Source organism: Condylura cristata, unplaced genomic scaffold (genome assembly GCF_000260355.1).
Source record: "Condylura cristata isolate star-nosed mole 26May11 unplaced genomic scaffold, ConCri1.0 scaffold00033, whole genome shotgun sequence".
Classification (NCBI taxonomy): Eukaryota; Metazoa; Chordata; class Mammalia; order Eulipotyphla; family Talpidae; genus Condylura; species Condylura cristata.
The window spans coordinates 6,939,711-6,960,302 of NW_004567134.1; the positions used below are offsets into that span (position 1 = coordinate 6,939,711).

The window sequence follows — 20,592 nt, forward strand, 5'->3', positions numbered from 1 at the left end:
GTTTAGTACAGGACACCTAGGAAATAATGAACAAACTAGTGGACGTCTTGACTGTTTTTTATATTGATTATTTCATTCTTCTTGCTTTCCATCTCCCTATTCCTCTTTCTTCCCCTTGTACTAAATGCTCTCATTTTCCATGATTTTTTCCTCTATGACTCTGGAATCAAATCCAAGGGCTTTAAAAAAAAAACTTACTATCATTTCTTTCTGTTTCTTCTCCTTCCTTCTTACTTGGTTAGGATGAAGGTGATGTCTCCTTTCTGTGTCATTTTTTTCTACTCACTATGATGCTCCTGGTGGAGAAGTATTAAGTCACAAGGGACCCTACGGCCCTGCACACTTGAACTTTAAGATCCCGTTAATTGTAAAAGAGAAAAAAAGGCTGCCATCAGTTGTGATATGCTCAAGTGTAGACAGATCTCAATTTTACAGATGCCAAAGTCTGAAAACAAATATGTCAACTAAGCATGGATCTCAGGATATGTCTTGTGTAAAATCAAGCTATGGTGGTGTTGAGGGGTATGTGAAACAGCATGCACCCTCCATGATGTACAAGAAAGTTCAGGAAATGATATATCCTGGAAACACACTGCACATTTTTCTGCACATTTTAGCTACATTGTCTTTTGCTCAAGTATACTTCTTTTATTTTTAAAGTGGTAATAGATGCTATAAATTAACATAATTTTATTCACATGAAAAAAAAAAGTGTACTCGAAAATGATCTGCCTTGTAAGTGAGACATATTTGGCAATTCTGTCACCCTCTCACTGTTTTTTTCTAGATAATTAGGGAAATAGATCTGTTATTATTTATACAAATCTCGGCATCATTATTGCTGTGCAAATATATGTTTCATCAATGTTTAATTTTATCAAAGCAGTCAACCCATTCTACATCTGTTTAGTTGCCTAAATATGCATTAATCAGAAGTATTGTAGACATAAGTTTTGTAATAATTCCCTAAGTGGTGACAAATAAAACAGCTGAATAATTAAAATGTGAAAAATAAAACAAAATTACGGTGCTGTTGCTACTGTGGTAGACACAAAAATGTGTTTTAAGAAGCCTTTCAGTAGCAGCTTGGTAGAGAAAAGGCATGTCCCAGTAGGACGTAGGGGAGCACAGTGGGATTCAGAAACGAACAGCTTCCTGTCAGATGTCCCTTTGAGGTAGGAGAAAGGTGCTGATCTCAGTGTCTTCTCATTGGAGTGTGACTCTCAGCTCCTTGGGGTTCCTGTATGAGTTCTAGTAAGTTGCTGAATCCAACGTTGCTTTTTCTGTATCAGGACTTCTCAAAGTGTGTGCCAAGTGACTAGAATTGACTCTGTAGAACTTGCTACAATGGTTTATAGACCTCGCAGATCACAGGATGCCTTGAGGAAGATTCCTGAAAACATCAGATTCTAGGGTAGGTGGGATTCAGGTCTCCAGGTGAGGTTTGGGACCATTGATTTAGTTTAAGCCCTTTCCTTTGGAGATGTGGAAACTTCGACCCACAGAGACCAGATGACTTGCTCAGTTCATGCATGACATCATAACTCTCTGTGCTCCTTACACAGAACTGTGTTTTCTTATTTGTTTCCTCTAGTAGCCAGTGCTGTCTGGTGGGTTAAAGTCTATATGTTGCATGGATTTTAATGTGGCACTGATTTTAATGATTGCTACATGGAAGACCCCAAAATCTTGTGACACTAGATTACCCAAGCTCTGCTTGACTGTTTTCAGAGTCCCAGAACTTTATGGGAATTTCATGAAAAAAAAAAAAAAAAACCAAAAAACAAAACAAAAAAATGCATGGATATTTGTGAATGGAAAATCTCAGTCAGTTCCATTTTTTTTAGTTGTTCCAACAGTTAGAAAAAGACTCAAAGGTTTTTAAAGTTTTGAGAAATGAATTCTTATTCAGGATTGAGTCCTTTATACATGAATTTTTTTACATGGTTAGATAATTGGAAGAATTAGGAATCTTTAATGGGGATAATTTTAAAGGGACTGAAGTAATCAGAGGTTGGAAGTTCAAGGGGAAATAAATCAGACATAAGAGGAGGAATGGAAGTCATAGAAATCAAGTCTCAAGAGGGAAAGAAGGTGAAGGGTTGGCTCACAGTGACACTGGAATTGTACTGTCAGTCTGTCAAGACAGGAGAAGTCAAGTATGGATAAGAAGGGATCAGGATATTTCTTGGTTGTCTTGAACAGACACAGGCTTTATTTTTTGTGGACTGTGAGAGAAACACATTCTTAGCTATGGTGAATTGTTTTAAAAGTGTCTACATGGAGAGCCAGAGAGAGGAAAAATAGTCTGTTAGCATTCATATATCAGCAGCATAGAGGCAAATCAAATTCACAGTTTTTTTCAGATGATGGGAAGAAGGCCTCAAAATTCTACTACAGGAGTTGAATTGCAAATGGTAGTCAAAATAAAATAGATGTTAGGTTTGAAAAATGCTATTGTATTTTCTCATGTTGTCTAGTTTCCTGAAGCTATTTTTATGAGAGCTATCATAGGTCAACTGACATTGGCTGCCATTCAATTCATTTTCCACTAAGTTTTTAAATTCTTCAATAGTAAATTTTCTCCAGACTAGGATTTTCATGAATTTTTTTTTTTTAATTTGGGAGGGGAGCTCTTTTATTTCTTTCACCCATTGTCCCCATCCATTAAGATACCTCTGAATTATGACAGATGGTATTTTACTTGACAATAAAATTTGGGGCCTAGCCTTTCAAGAGATACTAATACCCCACTTTTTAGAAGGAATTCAAGTAGTTTTCCAGTAGTTGTAATGTGGAATCAATAAGCTCATTTCAAAAGACTAAACTACCAAGAAATTGGCTAGTATGAAACATGAAGAAATAATGTGAATAAAAACCACTCTGTGAGGAAGCCTACCTATAACCCAGGGTCCAGTGGTTCAAGGAAGGTAGGAAATCTATTTCCATCTTTTACTCTGTCCACAGGTCAGAATTATAAGCCCCCGTATAACTCAGCAAACGTCTCTCAACTATGGAATCACCTAAGACACTGAAGAACTCTGTAAGGGATGTTATCTACAGCTGATTGCTCAATTAGGAAATGAAATGTGAATTACAAGCCTCTTCTTTCTGACTGATTCGTAATATCCTCTGCTTTGTTAATAATGCCACATTGATTAAGCCACAAAGCAGATTGAAAGAACATGTGTCCTCATTCAGAAAAAGGGATTATCAAATATTTTATCTTGTTCACTGGACAACATTACCATAATTGGTGGCTGTTTGAGATAAAAGAGAATATTAATGAAAGATACTGACAAATAGCTTCATAACTCACATAGTTAAAATGCCTACTCTTACAAAAACAAGTAATTACCATGTAGTACTGGCAAGTAGCAAATCCATGGCTCTCATTTTTGTTTTAAAAAAAAAAGATTTATTTATTCATACAGAACTGGGGTACAGGCCAGAGGTGCAGGGGCAGTGAGAGGATTCACCAGAGACAAGAGTGGGGAGCAAACAAACAGACTGATGAAGTACACTGCTGAGGGGAGCCGGGGATGGGCCAGGAAGGGTCTGCCATACCATGTGGGTCATATCCGGGGCTGGGGTCTGAACTCACACTGAAGTGGCTGAGACTAGCTTGCAGTGTTGCGACCTTACCTGTTGCATCACCAGGAAGGGCCTCATTTTCATTTTTGATCTTTCTTCCATAGAGTCAAATGGCGGGCCAGTAAGTAGTGAATGACAGCAATGATGGGTGGACAATGGGAAGAGAAGTTGGACTCCACTAGAGAAATGACAGACTTTGAGCAAGGACGCATTTATCTTCAACTGCACAAGTCTGGGAGTGCATCACCATCTAAGCTCAAGAACAGAGCTCTAGGCTAGTCTGAAGTCCTATTGGATACCAGTTTCCATTGCTTCTTGTATAACTTAACAACAGAAATGAGATTTTAATGAAAAAACTGATGATCCTGACATTTTTCAATTTCAAGCTGAGCCTTGCGGTCAAGACAAACTATTGATACTGAGAAGATGATTCACTTCCTCTAGGTAAAAGCTATTGCTTATGATATAAAAAAGCATAGGTAAGGGCTCTCCCTGGTGGCGCAGCAGGTTAAAGCACCACATTATGAAGCTCTCTCAAGCCACGGCAGCTGGAGTTCCATCCCCCGTCAGGGTGCTGACCCACATGGCGCAGCAGACCTCTCCTGACCCGCCCCTGCTCCCCTCAGCAGTGTACTTTATCAATCTGCCTGTTCTGCTCCCCACTCTGTCCCTGGTAAATTTTCTCACCCACCACACCTTAGGCCTGTACCCCAGTTCTGTAAGCATAAATAAATAAATCTTTAAAAAAAAGAAGCACAGGTCAAATAAGGGGGTTCTAGGTTTACGGTATGCTGACAGCCAAAGCTGGGGAGTCAGCTATGTTGCCTCTAGTGTAGGAAGCACCAAAAATCTTGTCAGTGATGTGTCATGACAAAAGTCCTGTGTGTTGGGGGATGGGACCTATTTAGGAGGCAGGATGGTATTGTGGTTAAGAGCTGGACTTTCCCTAGTCCTATTATTCATCTTTTGTGTCTATTTTTCAGTAATCTTAAAGGTAGTTCATTTGAAAACCCAAGGTAAGACCTTAAATGACATTTCCTTTTCTATTTCATTAGCAATAACAAAAGTGCTTCTGTCTCTGTTCATTCACAGAAACTCTCCTGGATTCCTTCTGTTCAGACTTCTCTTCTGATGGAAACACATGATATTCCTGCCAGAAGTGACAGGTAGGTGATGTCAGGACTTCCTGGCCTTTCTTCTTCCAGGAAGAACACACTGGGATTCTCTCACTTCAACTTAATTACCCACAAGGAATTTGTACATAGAATTTATGATGAAAAGGTCTTTACATAGTTATTGATGTTAAATACTTGGTCTAGAATCTCCCATGAAGAATAATAATATTAATAAGTGTTAAAGATATTATTATTTGTATTGATCACAAAGAAAAGTTTTCATTGAATTAGTGGGGAATAGGATAGCTAACATTCACACAGGTGGGTGTGTCCAACTTGGAACTAACACATATATAGGACTCAAATCCTTCCAATTTGCCATGACTTCTTAAATGTAAGTTCTCCCCAAATTGCATTCTTAGCAGAAGGGTAATTCTATGTGACACAATCACAGATTCTTTGTTTAACACTAGTGGGAAATAGTGACATGACATTCTATTCTCTCTCTCTCAACTCTATCTGCTTCAGTGAAGACATTTTTACATTATGCTTGGGTATGAATACTGCCAACAATATCCAGATTAACTCAAGCACAATTTCAGTTTCCTATCTCTGAATTAAAATGCCTGAATTACAAGCCTTTGGAATTCAAAGAAAACTCAAAAAAGTCTCTTTATAGTTACTTAATACTGGTAAAAATGTGGGGGCGATTTCAAGGTAAAGAGTTATTTGTGAATGGGTGGTTCATATATTGAAGGGTGAGGACAGAAGGACACACACTTTGTGAAGAAAACGAAAATTCTCTCAGTGATGATATACAGGTTAAAGAGCTCACTCTGAAGCAGCTATGTACCAAATCAATGATTTGGCAGTTCAGCAGGGTAATCAGTGCTAAAAGAATTTACACAGTTTAAACTCATTATATTGAGCTGAGATCCACACCCCCCAGTGACCTGCTTCTGATTAGGGTACAATGACTCCTGGTTAGCCTGTAAAATCAGCTACTATGTAATTGTAAGGAAACACAATTGCTGGTTTCATAAGATTTTCAGGATACATGCTGAGCACTTTGGTTCCAAACCAGGTCGGTGAAGAAAGATGCTCAATCTGGTGTGAGACGTTTGTACATCTCAACTCCCGATAGCCCTTTTTAAGCTAATGTGAAATGCCTAATTTGCTGCCTAGGAAGCCCACTGTCAATCATGAACTGTAACAGAAAAGTTGAATAGTCGCTCTACGTTGAAGGCAGTGTTTGAACCAGTGTGAACTGGGCTACTTTGCTCACTTGAATGGTAGTACTTGGTTAAGCTCACTTAGTCATGGACAATGGCCCCTGTCAAGGGACCATGACATAGCAGCTTGTACATGACCAAAGGCATGTATTTAAAAAAACTCTTTGAAACGTTAGCATGAAGAATAGTATTCATCATTGCATTCACACTTTCACCAAATATACAACAATTTCTAGGCAAGGAAAAAAGTCTCATAGTTAGGAGATGGTGAGGCCAAGCTTCTGACAGAATAACTTTGTTAAACTCAAACATGATGTATGGAGCACCAGAAAGAAGATATTATCGACTGACTACATATTGTTGAAAAACATGTCTCTGTAAGAATTCACAACTGGGTCACTGGAATTCAGAAAGAAATAGTTTTTCTTGCCTCTTTAACGATGCTCCAGAAAGTTCTCTCAACAAAAATTATCCTAGACAAAGTACGCTTGGATCTATGTCTAGAGTCCTTCTCTGGGTCTCTTTCTTATATAACAGGCTTTTTAAATTGAGGTATCACTTGCTTCCAGCTCTGACAGATACATGTTCATGTGTCTTCAGTTGTGTTACGACACCACGTGCTCCACCCAGGCCTCAAAACCCCTCGGCCATTGCCTGTTGGGTTCTCCTATTTGCTCAGTAAATGTCCCCCTTCGCTTCTGATAGGGCCCCTTCTACTATTGGATTTCTAGGGCTTTGTTTTGGTAGTTTTTCCAGTTCTTTTGTTTCTTGACAATCCACATATGAGTGAAATCATCCAGTATTTTAAAAGCATGGATTTTCATGTCATTCTCGGGCAGCAACATGCTCCCCTTCTTTGCATCATTCCAGTTCTAGTATATGAGCTTCCAAGGTGAGTACTGGGTCTATTTTTAATAATATTCTTGCCTGAAACATGCTTCTGGTAGGAAAAAGCTGCTTCTCCAGTTATTTTTATAGTAGTATGTATTTTTTCTTTTCTTTTCTTTTTTTGCAAACTTATATGTTGAGCCTGAGCTTTCAGTATAAGATAAATAACCCTTAATCTTTCAAAATGAAAGAGTGAGGAATTTAAGGGAAAAGTTTGTGGGGAGAGGAGAGGAAATGTCCTCTTTTGGAGTCATCTCATGGCAGCTTCGTCACCTTTGCCAAGTTTGAGGGAAAACACAGTGATCTCCATTCAGGTATTCTTCTTCTTCATGAAAATGGGAACAGGGACTAGAACATATCTATTTACAAGGAGCATAAAGGGGTCATTTTGAATTTACAGAACTATCTAGCCCAGTTGTTTACAGACTTGTACAAAAACACATCATTCTGTTAGACAAATTTTCATTCAGAACAAATTTTACATTCAGAACAGATTCTTCAAGTTTTAAAAGTTATTACTTCCATGTTAATTCATTCAGAATTCTTACACATTTACTTTTACTTTGGAAAGTGCTATTAAATGACTGGTAAATTATTTAGAAAAATTAAAGTACTATTTTATTTTCAGGCATGAATATCTTCCTATTTATCTGTGTACTTGGTAGATTTATTTTATATAGGCCAGGATTTTTTAAATATCCATTTGTTGAGCTCATTTGCTACTCTTCATATTTTCCTTAAAATATGCAATGATGGCTTGCATACCAATGTTGTGTTTCCTAAAGAACGTAGTCTCATTTAAATGAGACACAAAAGAAACAATAATGAAAGACAACACACATACACACAGCAAAAACAAATAATTTATGGGCTGTAGTTCTGACTGGCTAGCTATTAACCAGCAGAATCCTTCTGGACACACAGATAGATGAAATTTCCCAGACTCCCCCACTTAGGTTGAACCACATGATTAATTCTGGCCAATGGGATGTGAGGGGAAAAGTCCTATGAGGTTTCTATATTTGAGCCCAGAGTGATGTCAGGAGAGCCTTCATATTCTCTCACTACATCTGGTTGGCTGGTTGAGTACAAAGTATTAAGTGGAAGACTTTGAGTTGTTTTTTTTTTAAAGATTTATTTACTTACGCATATAAGAACTGGGGTACAGGCCAGAGGTGTGGGTGGTGAGAGGATTCACCAGAAACAGAGTGGGGAGAAGAGCAGGCAGATTGACTGAAATACAATGTTGAGGGGAGCATCAGGGAGACAGGAGAGGTCTGCGGCACCAGTAGGTCATCTCCCTGGCAGAGAATTGAACTCATGCTGCAATGGCTGTGGATAGCTTTATAGTATTGAGACTAATCCCTTTGCACCACCAGAGAAGACCCAGAGTTTGAATTCTAAAGGACTCTGAGACTTAAGGGAAGATGGAGCCTTAAGGCAGAGTAAACCTGTAGCCCTCCATCAGTCTGTGAAGAGCCACCATCTGTATATAGTGATAGGAATGAGATGTATCTCAAAAGTCTTTTATTCTATGTAATAGATTTGGGCACAAAGCTTTGGAGTTGTACATTAGAACACTTAGCCCAGTCCTACAAATAAAGTCAGTTATCAGTCACCAAGAACAGAGATGAAGAAATGGAAGCCCACTGAAGTCATCCAATACTTAGACGCATTACTCTTTATGACGTAATCATATTTGTTTTTCTTTGGTCTTTCCATAGAGGATGCTCACATTTTACACTCTCAAAATGGAAGGGTGACGAATAACATCAAAGAAAAAATGTAAACTGTATAACCTAGAATATAAATATGCTTTGTTAGATTTGGAACTATTTATGAATGCTGGCAAAATATAGTGACACAGATTGGCCACCATATGCTCTGCTTTTAAAGACCTTAATCTTTCAGGGTGGAAAATATAAGTGGGATTACCAAATCACTAAAAGCTTAATATCTTACAGATGTTCATCTCAGAATTTCCTTAATCATTTTCCTCAATGGCATGGAAACCAAATCCTCTAAATCCCAATCCATCGACAGAAATGCATCTTTCCGGGTCCCTCCATCCTTGTAGACTTGTTATTATTACACCTGCTGGCCTTCTAATTCATAATTTCCAGGTACTTCATATTTCCCCTTTACTTGGCATCTTATGTGCTTCCTATTTTTGACAACTTAGCTACTGTTTCCTCCAGTCTCTTGGCATCCCAAAAAGCTGGGTTTAAGTGGTGAGCAAATAGATGCCTCACATGTGATGAAATCCGGGGGCCTCCAGATCTGGGCTCTGCCTGCTGAGCACAGTCTGCGCTGTGGTGTAAGCAGACTGTCTCTGCCATATGTCAGCCTCTCTGCTGTCTACACCCTTTTGGGGAACTTCACGGGAAAAGCACTATTAAAGATGTTTATCCTGGGATTTTATAATTTGTTTTTAATTTTCATTTAATTTCCATCAACTAAGCTCATTTACAACTGCTTTAATCATTGCACCCACAGACTCTAAGCTGCAACAGTTAGGTCTAGGTGTGGGATTAGAGGATTAACTGCAGAAATGTACCTATCACCAAGGATGACATGGGGCACATTACTAAATTAACATCATCCAAACAGTGAAGTATTCACTGCAGTAAAACATTCAAGACTATCCATATAAGTTGTAGGCTACCAAATCGTTTCACAAGAACAAAAAAAATTGAGTAAGATTATGTCTTTTAAAAAATCTTAACAATTCCACAGATAATGTATGTGCAAGTTGATTGAGAAAAGGGGACAAGACCCTAAGTTAATAATATTGGAGAGCAGAGGGGGAAAGGGACCCAGTGGACTAGGTTGGAAGACTATGGGTGCCTTGGTGGTGGGTGTGATGTACAATCTATCTGAGAGGAGTCAGGAGGGAGGAATGAGCAGGGGAAGTAAAGGTTGTTATAAAGTGAACAGTAAAGTAAATAGATATATAAAAATAAAGAAAAAAATATATACCTGAGAGATGAATCCTGTATTTCTCAATCATACAGTATTGTAAAACAACATTCCCTTAATAAAAATAAACAAATATTGCTTCTCTCACTGATACTCCCAATTCTTTTATATTAATATAGGCATTTGAAAAGGGGTGTATATATAAGAAGTACTGAGAAAGGATTATTTGTTGGTAAATGTGATACACTTAGACTTCACAGAGATTTTTATTTATTTCGATTAATAAGAAGGGCTCTAAATTCTCACCAAGAAGTGAGTCTGGAAAGAAACTGAAAGACTCTTGACATTTGAACTACTGGTAGAAGGAGAGTTCATAAATTTACTGTGGAACACTGAGTCAACGAGAGAGGAAGAAGAACTTGAAAAGACCGACTTGAATGGGAAGAAATTCTCCCAGGACTAGTCTGTGACCACAGCACTAGTTAATAAATGGATGGACTTATGAGCAAAGAAACGCAGTACTAGGCAAGAGGCCACGTCAAATGGCCAAGTGACAATGGTTTGCCACTCCAGTCAATGAGAAGTCTTTCCTGAAATTTTTAGCATAGTGAGGTTCCTGATGAGACAAAACTATCATTAAGGTTAAGAAGATTAAAGTGGGTGTTCTTCTCAAAATCCAGAACAGCCCCTGTTAAAAGCCAGAAGGCCTAAAGGACACTAGCTACTTTGAGGCAAGTTAAGGTGATTCGTGGCAGTAGCTGTTAGTGGACAAATGCCTGAGACTTTAATTTAGAAAACTAGTGTTGGACTCTATAATGTTTGATTTGTTCATCAATTCTGTATTTTAGGCAGTGCACCGCTCAGGCACTAGTTCCTAACTGAGCTGTTAGCCCAGTTCCCAGTGATTAAATATTAAATTAAATGAGTAAACAACCTACTGAATAAGCACTAGCATCCTTTTCTCATCCATCAGTAGTCCGCTAAGTATTCAGTTGACAAGAGAAATGAAAACTTGATAAGATAAATTTTGAGTTTGCTGACTGAATTTTATTTGAAATGCACACTTGGAGTTGTAGATGGGAGATTTTATCCATAATGCAAGTCCTCTTTGACTGTGGGAAGGCAGTAATCTAACACATTCAAGGTACATAATTCAGTTTGGTTATCTATCTAACCAATGACTCGAATTTTGCTCTGTAAGTGAACAGATTTTTCTTTTTCCCCTTAAGACACCTGTCATCAAGAGAAAAACTTAGTTTTACTGGATGGCACATACGGTCCCTTCCAGCTTTAACACTATTAATCTGTGGGTGTGGGAACTTACACAAATGAATGGTTGAAATTCCAATAAGCTTCATTAAATACAGAATTGGTACCAACAATTTCAGTAGGAAAAATATTACAAAGATGAATAGAATATAGTTATTGCTCTCAAAGGACTTAAATGTATACAACAGTTATCCACTTACAACTTGGGTGAATTCTTATGATTCATTTTTTTTGTTTTCTCATTAAAAAGGTTTTCTCATTGAAGTATAACATACAGGAAAGTAAAGTGTGCACAAATCAAAAGTGTGCAGCGTGGTGAATGATCAAAAAGCTGTGATTCTCTTTTTCTTTATATATTTGACATGCGGAACGTATTTTCCCATGAAAACATGTTTCTTGTGAATTCTCCAAAATCTTATAATACAGCCGGTATTCAGGATGCATAGGATTCAGGGACAAACCAAGAACTGTTTTGATGAATGAACTTACAATAACTTTCAATTGAGTTTTAGAGTCCTGTGGTTTGGGACTGAAACTGCAGTTCCTCACCTCTTTGCTTACTTGTGAGGGAATCTTCTTTAGCTAGTTTCTTATCTAGTACATAAACTGAACAGTTTATCTCCAAAGTTATAGTAAGAGTAAAATAATTTCATGCTTGCAAAGTGCTTAGCATACAACTTGGCTGTCTAAGTCACTACCCCATGAGCTTCATCAATATTATCTGTATCTCACAGGGCCTTTGTCCAGAGGAGAGGGCTGTTAGCTGAGGTGTCTAGGAGAAATGCAAGAGGGCAAACTCTTCCCTTCACCCCTAAGGCTTACCCAAGCGTCAGAAATGCAGTATCCACCACTGTAGAAACAGAGGAAGGTTTTCACAAGTTCAACTGTTTTAGATCCCACCTATAAGTGATACCTAGTATTTATCTTTGTCATTGACTTAGTTCGCTTAGCACACAATGTGATAAATGTCCATCCATATTGCTGCAAATGTATTTAAAAAAAAATTGCGGTGTAGAATGGGGACCACTGGTTTCCTTGCAAGAGTCGTTGGGTCCAGTTTGAGGATTCGTAGCTAGTTTTTCATTTCAAGAAATTTGCCTAAGTTGAGCTGGGCCTATTTGTATGTGTGAGCCTATTCAAATCTGCCCCTTTTTATTTCAGGCCAAACATCTGCTATCCCCTGCCTCATGGAAGCAACCAGGGAACTAGGGGAAGAGAGACTTTTTTGTCTTGTTTATGGGATGGCAGGTGGCCTCTTTGTCCTTTGGCTTTCTCAACCCAGCTTACGCCCTTTTCCCCTCAAAGAATTTAAAAATCTAACTGCTCTCTGTTCAACTTGTAAATACAAGCTGAAATACCAAGATGCTATAAAATGTGGCTGACATCTCTGCAGTGAAGGTCTCACACTATTTGACTGACAAAAGGTGATACAGGAGAAAATGGGAGGTGAAATTTGAGCCCACTCAGGGTGGTTTATAGCTTTTGGGGTGTGCTCTATTTCATGTGCCTTTATTTGTAACATATATTACATGGGATTTGGTTTCTAGGAAATGTTGTTCAAATGTTATTGTGTAACCCACAGCAGCTGCCCACAGTTCATATACTAGCTTTGATTCATTGATCCAACAGCTATTCCTGCCTATCCACCCCTTTTTAGCATCCAGTCTCTTATCCCAACTCCTCCTTGCCATGGAAACCACCATATCACTGTAGTGCAATCTCCTTCCATGCGTGACTATGCAACTTATGCACACACGCATGCACACAAGCACAGCTGCAATAATGGATGAAACTTAGGTGGTCACTTGACTTAAGATGAACCATATAGTCTTTTGGAGTCTAGAACTAACTAAGAGACTTTGGCTTAATCTACTATCCACTTGAATTAAGTACTGCTGTCTTCCTGTTTCCTGCCATGTGGACATAGAGACCAAGTCAGCAAGTCCCTTGTAGTAGAGAATAATGGAGAAGGGAAAAAAAGAAGTAAGACATGGGAGAAAACGCTAACAGATTGAGAACCAGATCATAAGAATTCTTGAGATTCAAAGGTGTGTGTGTGTGTGTGTGTGTGTGTGTGTGTTTTCTATGACCCCACAAAATACCTGGAATACTCAACAGTAAATCTCTAGTTCTAGGGAACCTCTGGGTGCCCTGAAAGATAGCAATGAGGAAAGTTTCAGAACATAAAAAATATATTGGATGCAAATAACATTTCCAGGCTATTTTCAATCACCTAATGCTATATGAATTGGATTTCCATTGCCTGATTCATGTGGAATTGTCACCAAGCTTACCAGGATTCTGAGATTGGCTCATTTGCCAAAGCATCACACTAGCTCTGCTCTAAAGTCAGAATTTGGAAAAGAAAGAATAACTTCTTTCTTTTGTTTTACAACTTTTATAAAGCCTCACCCCTCTGAACCATGAGACTGGGTAGAAAAGGCAACTTCAAGGTTAGAAGAAGAGTGTAAACTTAGAGCTCAGTGGTGTTCAGTCCCCATGACCATCTTTAAGAAGGATAAAGAAGGGGATAAGAGTAACAGTACTGGAGGGAAAGAAGCAATAAGCTCAGGCAGTCACTAAGCAGAGGCGAGGACAACAATCAGGTGAAGTAGGATGTGTCCATGGAATGTTAAGTTCTAGAACAATCATCATTTACTCAGCCTCATGAGTGTAAACACACTACAGGTGCTTGGGAGACACCGATGAAGTGCAATCTCTCCTTCCAGGAATTGTGTTTGCTAGAATCTCTGGGTTCCCTGCAGGATAGCACTATGAGGAAAGTTTCTGAAACTATAACATATATAGGATGCAGATAACATTTCCAGGCCATTTTCCATCACCTAAGGCACTGTCTTAAGCACTGTAAAGGTGTGTGGTCGGTCAAAGAGTTCACTACCAGCTATATCAAGGAAGGATTTTTGGCTGTCATGGAAGAGTATTTTAAAATGCGCCACTGACAAACAAAACACCTGTTGTGCCTGAGATGGCAAGGAAAGCTGACATGATAAAAGAACACAGGAGTCTTTTTCAATATGCAATTTTCTAAGAACAATTACCCCAGAAAGGTGCAGAATCAATTATGTTCTCTCATTACACAAGACTGAGCTAGCAGAAGCACACCTACACACAGGCTACTCGTGAAGAGCTAAGTATCTGAGCTGTCAGATCTGATTTTAAAAATTATTACTATTCAGTAAATCATTTTCAAGAAAATTGTTTCTAAGCAGCCCAATCTTATTTCAGATTGAAATAAGGGCTAAATTTAAACCAAGTCCTTCCTTTGGAAATAGCTCCTTTTTCAGTACAATCTTGAATTAAATTGTAATATAGTCACATAAAAGGCAAGAGATGTTGGCAAATCACAGACTTCACCTGAAAAGTCTATTCAGGCTTGTTTTTATCTGAGAGAGGAAGCTTGGAGTTGAACCACATGGATATAGAGTGCTTTAATTACACAAGAAATTTTGCAGGGCCAGGAGGTCTGAGTGGACAACTCAAAAATGTGTGGGAGTTAGATTTTTTTCCAGTGATGGTTTTATTTGAGACAGGGTTACCTTCTGAAAACGAATAAAGATTCACCTTTACAGGTGAAAGACATGGAGTGACCACGTACTGGACAGGGATCTGGACAGACGGAGAAGTATTAGCTCACACTTGCGATCTCCAAGGCTCACACTGACCAAGGAAGTGAGAAACACTTGACAGGATTCCATTGCACAAGAAACAGATTTTATGCCTTGCAGTTTATTATCAGGGCAACGGACCTATATACAATTTTGAGGAAATATTTTTCTAATCATAGCTATTAATTACAGCTATCTATAATTTCTTTTTTAAAGATTTATTTATTTATACATACAGAATTGGGGTACAGGCCAGAGATGCGGAGGGTGAGAGGCTTCACCAGAGACAGAGTGGGGAGCAGAACAGGCGGATGGACGAAGTACACTGCTGAGGGGAGCAGCGGGCGGGTCAGAGAGGTCTGCCACGCCTGCTATCTATAATTTTTAAAAAAGATTTATTTATGCACACAAAACTGGGGTACAGGCCAGAGGTACAGGAGTGATGATTGGGCTGACCAGAGACTGAGTGGGGAGCAGAACAGGCAGATCTACTGAAAACCACTGTTGAGGGGAGCAGTGGGGGGACAGGAGAGGTCTGCCTGTGCCATGTGAGTCACCGCCTTGGCTGGCGATTGAACTCGTGCTGAAACAGCTGCGGCTAGCTTTGCAGTGCTGTACTTTAACCCACTGCGCCACCAAGGAGGGCCCTGGATGTCTGAGTTCTGATATCTATAATCATAAATATTAAGCTTCAGATATTTTATAATCAAAACCATTAAGCCTCATTCCTAGAGCCTGAAGTTTTCCATATGTAAATTCATTTCACCAAAAAAGTTCTAGCTTCATGCCCTGGGTAACAGATAGGGAAACAAAAGTTTAGAATGATTTACTGGTTAGCAGTACTGATTCTCTACTTTCTGAGGAAGGAGTGTTTTAAGAGTTCATCTATTTCTGTAGAAAATATGTATCAGCTTAGATTTGAAAGTGGGTTCTTTTTCATCGTAACACAGCTCAATATGCCAACCACCTATGGTAATAATCACGTTACCAATGTGGTAATAATCACAACCAACGGTTGGTTTGCCCCTCATATTTTTCAGCATAAATAGGTTCTATAGCGTTTGAAAACCTCTTGTGTTGAATCTGGAGGAAGTGAAAAACTGGTGCTTTTCAATTTAACTTTTCTTTCAAATCCTACTACTGACTCTGCAGCTTTGTTACTTCTGAGGAATAGAATTCTAGGTTCCTTTAACTTTTCATTTTAGACTCCATTTTCTGGCTATGTAAGCTGCTATCTTCAAAGACTACTCATTTTCTCAAAACTTTATGTAGGTCCCAGTTCCCAAAGTTTTTGAGATTCATTCATTATTTGTTCAACTATCGGTTAAATATTGAGTCTGCATCATACTCTGACTTAGGCACTGAAAGTTCAGCATAGAACAAGGTAGAAATTCCAGAAACGTAAACATTCTAGTAGGAGAAATTCATCATGTACAAGAAAATAAGCATATTGAAGTATCTCTAGATCTTGACACATACTATGAGAAAGAAAAAGTGATGTGATAGAAGGTAACTGGGAGGGGAGGTAGACGCCAGAGTAGGTGATAGGGAAAGGCCAGAGGACTGGCTGGTGTAGCAGGGAGAAAGAAGAGAACAGGTGGGCAGGGACTGAGCACCATGTCAGAAGGGAAAGCAGGTGGCTTTGCTGGAGTATAGTGCTGGAGAAAATATGAGAGGTCATGCCCCCCCATGTTTATTGCTGCTTTATTTACAGTAGGGAAGACATGGAATCAACCCAAATGCCCAAAAGTAGATGACTGGATTAAACGGATGTGGTCTATATACACAATGGAATATTACTCAGCAATCAAAAAGATAAATGCATGCCTTTTGCAGCAACATGGATGGAGCTGGAAGGGAACATGCTTAGTGAAATAAGCCAGAAAGAAAAAGAAAAAATACCAGATGGTTTCACTCATAGCAAGAGCATGAAGGACCCGGGGGGGCTTTATAATAATAATAATGAACGAATATATACCAGAGACATTTTACGGGGGTGGAGTGGGGAATAGGAACAAATGGGGGGGGAGTACACGGGACTATGGCGAGGGCACACGGGTGATTTGGTGATGGGAAGCCCACGGGGGTTATAAATGAGATGGAAAAAGGCACAGAGTGATGTAAAAATAAACTAGTATATTATTTTAAAAAGGTGACAGATGAGATTAAAAGGCAGGCTGGAGGAAAGGGAGTGAGGATAGAGCAGAGAGGATCATTGTTTCACTCCTCACCCAACTGAGCACCAACCATACATACATGCGCCATGTGCAAGCAAACCACGGGCAGGGAGGACAAGTAGACTCTTCCATTGTCACGGGGCCTTTACATTCAGTTATGTTTATTTACATTTGGGGTTGACTAATACATGCGACTGCGCTGGAACTTTGTATGGACTTATTATCACATATTTGTTTCACCTGAGGGTCCAGACTGAGGCATTGAATTTTGGAATGATGTTATTTCAACGTGGTGCTTGGTCTACAGAGTGTGTGTTAGCAGGGAGGGGGAAGCGTATATTATGATGAGAGTTTGCGCTGATGTGGGTTAGCCCCAGGAGCCACCCAAGGGCTATCAAATGTCAAAGTGGAAAAAAGCTACTGAGAGTGGGTGCTTTCCAAGGACTGCCTTGCCTGTGCTGCAGGGACCTTCTCTGAACTTTGGGGTGACTTCTTAAGCTGTACTGGAGATGGGGGTTCAAAAGCCTTCACCTTGGGGCCCTCCCTGGTGGTGCAACAGGGTTAAAACACACCAAGAAGCTAAAGCCACTTCAGAATGAGTTTGAACCCTGCTCCAGAGGTGATCCACATGGCGCAGCAGACCTCTTCCGACCCCTCAGCAGTATCCTTCATTAGTCGGCCGTTTCTGCTCCCCACTCTGTCTCTGATGAATCCTCTAACCGCCCCTGCACCTCCTGTACCCCAGTTCTGTATGCATAAATAAATAAACCTTAAAAAAAAAAAGCCATCACCTAGAGGCCACTGGTCTTCAGGAAACTGGGGAGCTATTTCCATCTTTACTAAATGGGGGGGAGCAACTAAAGGGGATTTTTTTTAAACTGATCAGATTATACCGACAATAATGAAAGATGAGGGGAAATGAAATAATCCGCACACAGTATTTAATAGAGGTCATCATGGAGAAGCCCTTCACTAAGTTAAACTAGAGAACTGAGCATTATGTTCAGCAACAAATTTGTTGCTTCACAATCAAGTCCATGTTCACCTCGTGCAAAGCCCAGGGTATTTTTATATGTAGCCCCATCATATCTGATCTGCAGCCCGCTAGCATTATTCATTTTGAAGGCAGACTTTAAATACACATCAGTCATTTATTTGCTTATCACAAATTCAAAATTTTTATGTTAAGACAAACTAAATTTAACCACCAATAACAGACAAGTTTGTGCTAAAATCAATTTTATAGGGTTTACCATGAGAAGCACTGAAGCAAATTTCTCATAATCTGTGTAGATAGAAATAGCCAAATTAATCCATGCCATTATTGGGGTCACCCAGGAAATATAAATGAGGGCAAATATAGAAAAAACACTGGCTGCATGAAAAGCATAATTAACAGGAGGTCAGAATAATTGCTAGCTGTTCTTTTCACTAACTTAGAAAGTAGCATACATTTTAATTAATTTTCTATAAGAAGTGGCTGAGCTGTCATTCTGAAGTTATATATAATTTATCACAATCTTAGGGGCTATAGCTTACTGCTACATGTGTATCTCTTTTTAATTTTGAAAGTTTCCTAAAATGCTTTTTGATTTTTTCTTTTAAAGTGGTTCATTATTTGTCTTCTCTGTACCCAGATGCTTATAAGCTGCTAGTTTATAAGCCAGTTGGGCCCACAAGGTGAGATCTAGAAGGCAAAAGTGGCAACTTGCCACAGAGCTCAAGAGGCTGAAGTCAGCTAGAATGTATCAGAAATAATGGGGGGTGGGGATAAAGGTGGGGGGCTGGAGGATAGAAAGAGAGGTGAAATCAGGAACAAATGACTGGACATGTGGTATTTTTTTTTTAAAGACTAAAAACAGATAAGTTACATTTACATCTTTGCACTTTCATGCAAATATTCCTCCAACCATGACTAACTTTCCACAAAAGCTTCAGCCCACCAAACACTTGGTGTGGTTGGAAATTTTTGAGTGTGCGTGCATGGAAATCCAGCACAAGGGCCAGTTTCCACAACCAGAGCAAGCTGTAGAGCAGAGTGGTGATCCATGACCCTAAGTTACTATCAGTAGAACTTCCCCTAAGTGTCACACTACAGAGAAGGGTACCCCAAACTTTTCTTGCTTTTTGGAAGTATAACATGCCAGATTCCTGGTTACAGATGTACATCGAAGTTTCTAGAGTTAAAAGTTTAGGAAATACAAGACAATTGAGATTTCAGGTAAGTGTCACTTCATTTGTCCCTCAAAATGTAGCTACAGAGAACCTCTGAAAAGAAGTCATTGTTTTGTTCCGACCATGATGAATTAATGTGCATTGAACTACTAAACCTCAGTAATAAAGAATCCTGAAGCTGGACAAAATGCATAAAATAACAGAAAGCACTGGAGAGTCACCAACTCAGGTAAGTAAAGACATGGAGAACTGTGAGCAGGGAGACGCACACTGAGTAAAGGGAAGCAACGTGAGCGCCACAATTGCCCTGGAACTTTCTTGAAGGAATTTGCTATTTCACTTGGTGAAAGTACAGAATAGAAGAGAAAGGAGCAGTCACAGTGGCTGAGGAGCAGTCACAGTGGATGAAGGAGGCTGACGTTCAGGTGCTCTGACCACCTGGAACTTCTGGAATCCCAAAGAGCAGGGAGAGCCTGCTCCTAAATTCAGCCACCCCTCCCCTCCCCCACCACTCCTCCCCCCCAAAGGAGATAGCAAGTGGAGCTGCCAAGGCAGAACAGATTTCAGGGGCCCTGTGGTGCCCAGGGAATGGAGACCAAGCCTTGTGAACGAGAGGGCTCTTGGTCAACATCCCTGACTTTGGTCTGAGGGGTTGGAAAAGTCATGTCTTAGTAGTCAAGGTTGCCACTCTGGAGTAGGGACAGAGTGGAGAGAGACTTAACAAAGTCTTGTGAACTTTTTCGGCGATGTGATTTGCTGGTACTCTTTCTGTCTGCCGAAAGAAACTTTATCCTGCTTGTAGAGTTATAAGAGGGACAGTTTTCAGAACGAATAGCAACATTTAAACCAAATGATGACATCTGTTACCAAAAGAGGTAAGAAAGAAAAACAGGTAATCAAAATGATCCATCCCACTGGCAACTCAGATCTCGGAGTTTTAAAATCATTCCGATGAATGTTTCAGCAAATAGAATAAAAGAATACACTTTTAGTCTATGATGAAGGCCATAAATTGTGACCTTGTGGGCCTTAAAAAGTAATCAAATAGGAAATATTGGGGTTCAAAAATTTTCATTTTTCCCATGCTGGGGAATGTTGGCTACTTCTCAATCTCTCACTTCTTCTTGCCTTTTTAGTAACTTCCACCCCTTAATTTACCTTCATGCTTCAAAAACAGTTGTCATATTAGGCTGTCATGGAGCACAAAAGGCACCTGTGGTTTTAAAGTTCAGTTTGTCAAATGGGAAGACATACAAAGTGCCTTAGATTTTGAGGTGCTAGTGACCTGAACACAGCCTCTGTTCACAGTCACCTACAAGTTTGTGTGATGATGTACAAGTTACTGGACCATCTAAATCTGTTTGTAGTTCCATAAAAATTGACTGACATGTACCTTACTGAGTAATTTTAAACACTAAATGAGATCTTTGTATAAACAGAATGGTTAGCACAAATAGGTTTCCAAGAAACGTGGACATATCCTTTGCTGTGTACTACTATGAATGTCTCCTCAGAATTGCTAATCCTGAACTTTAGAATAGGAGACCATTTCTGTAGGACTGTTGTGAGTTCCTCCACCAAAATGAAGCCAGGCACA

General features: G+C 39.4%; 1 protein-coding gene across 1 annotated transcript in view; it reads right to left on the reverse strand.

Moving 5' to 3' along the window:
- Positions 1-20,592, reverse strand: part of KCNH8 (potassium channel, voltage gated eag related subfamily H, member 8) — a 246,613-nt gene that overhangs the window by 23,136 nt on the left and 202,885 nt on the right. The window lies entirely within an intron of this gene.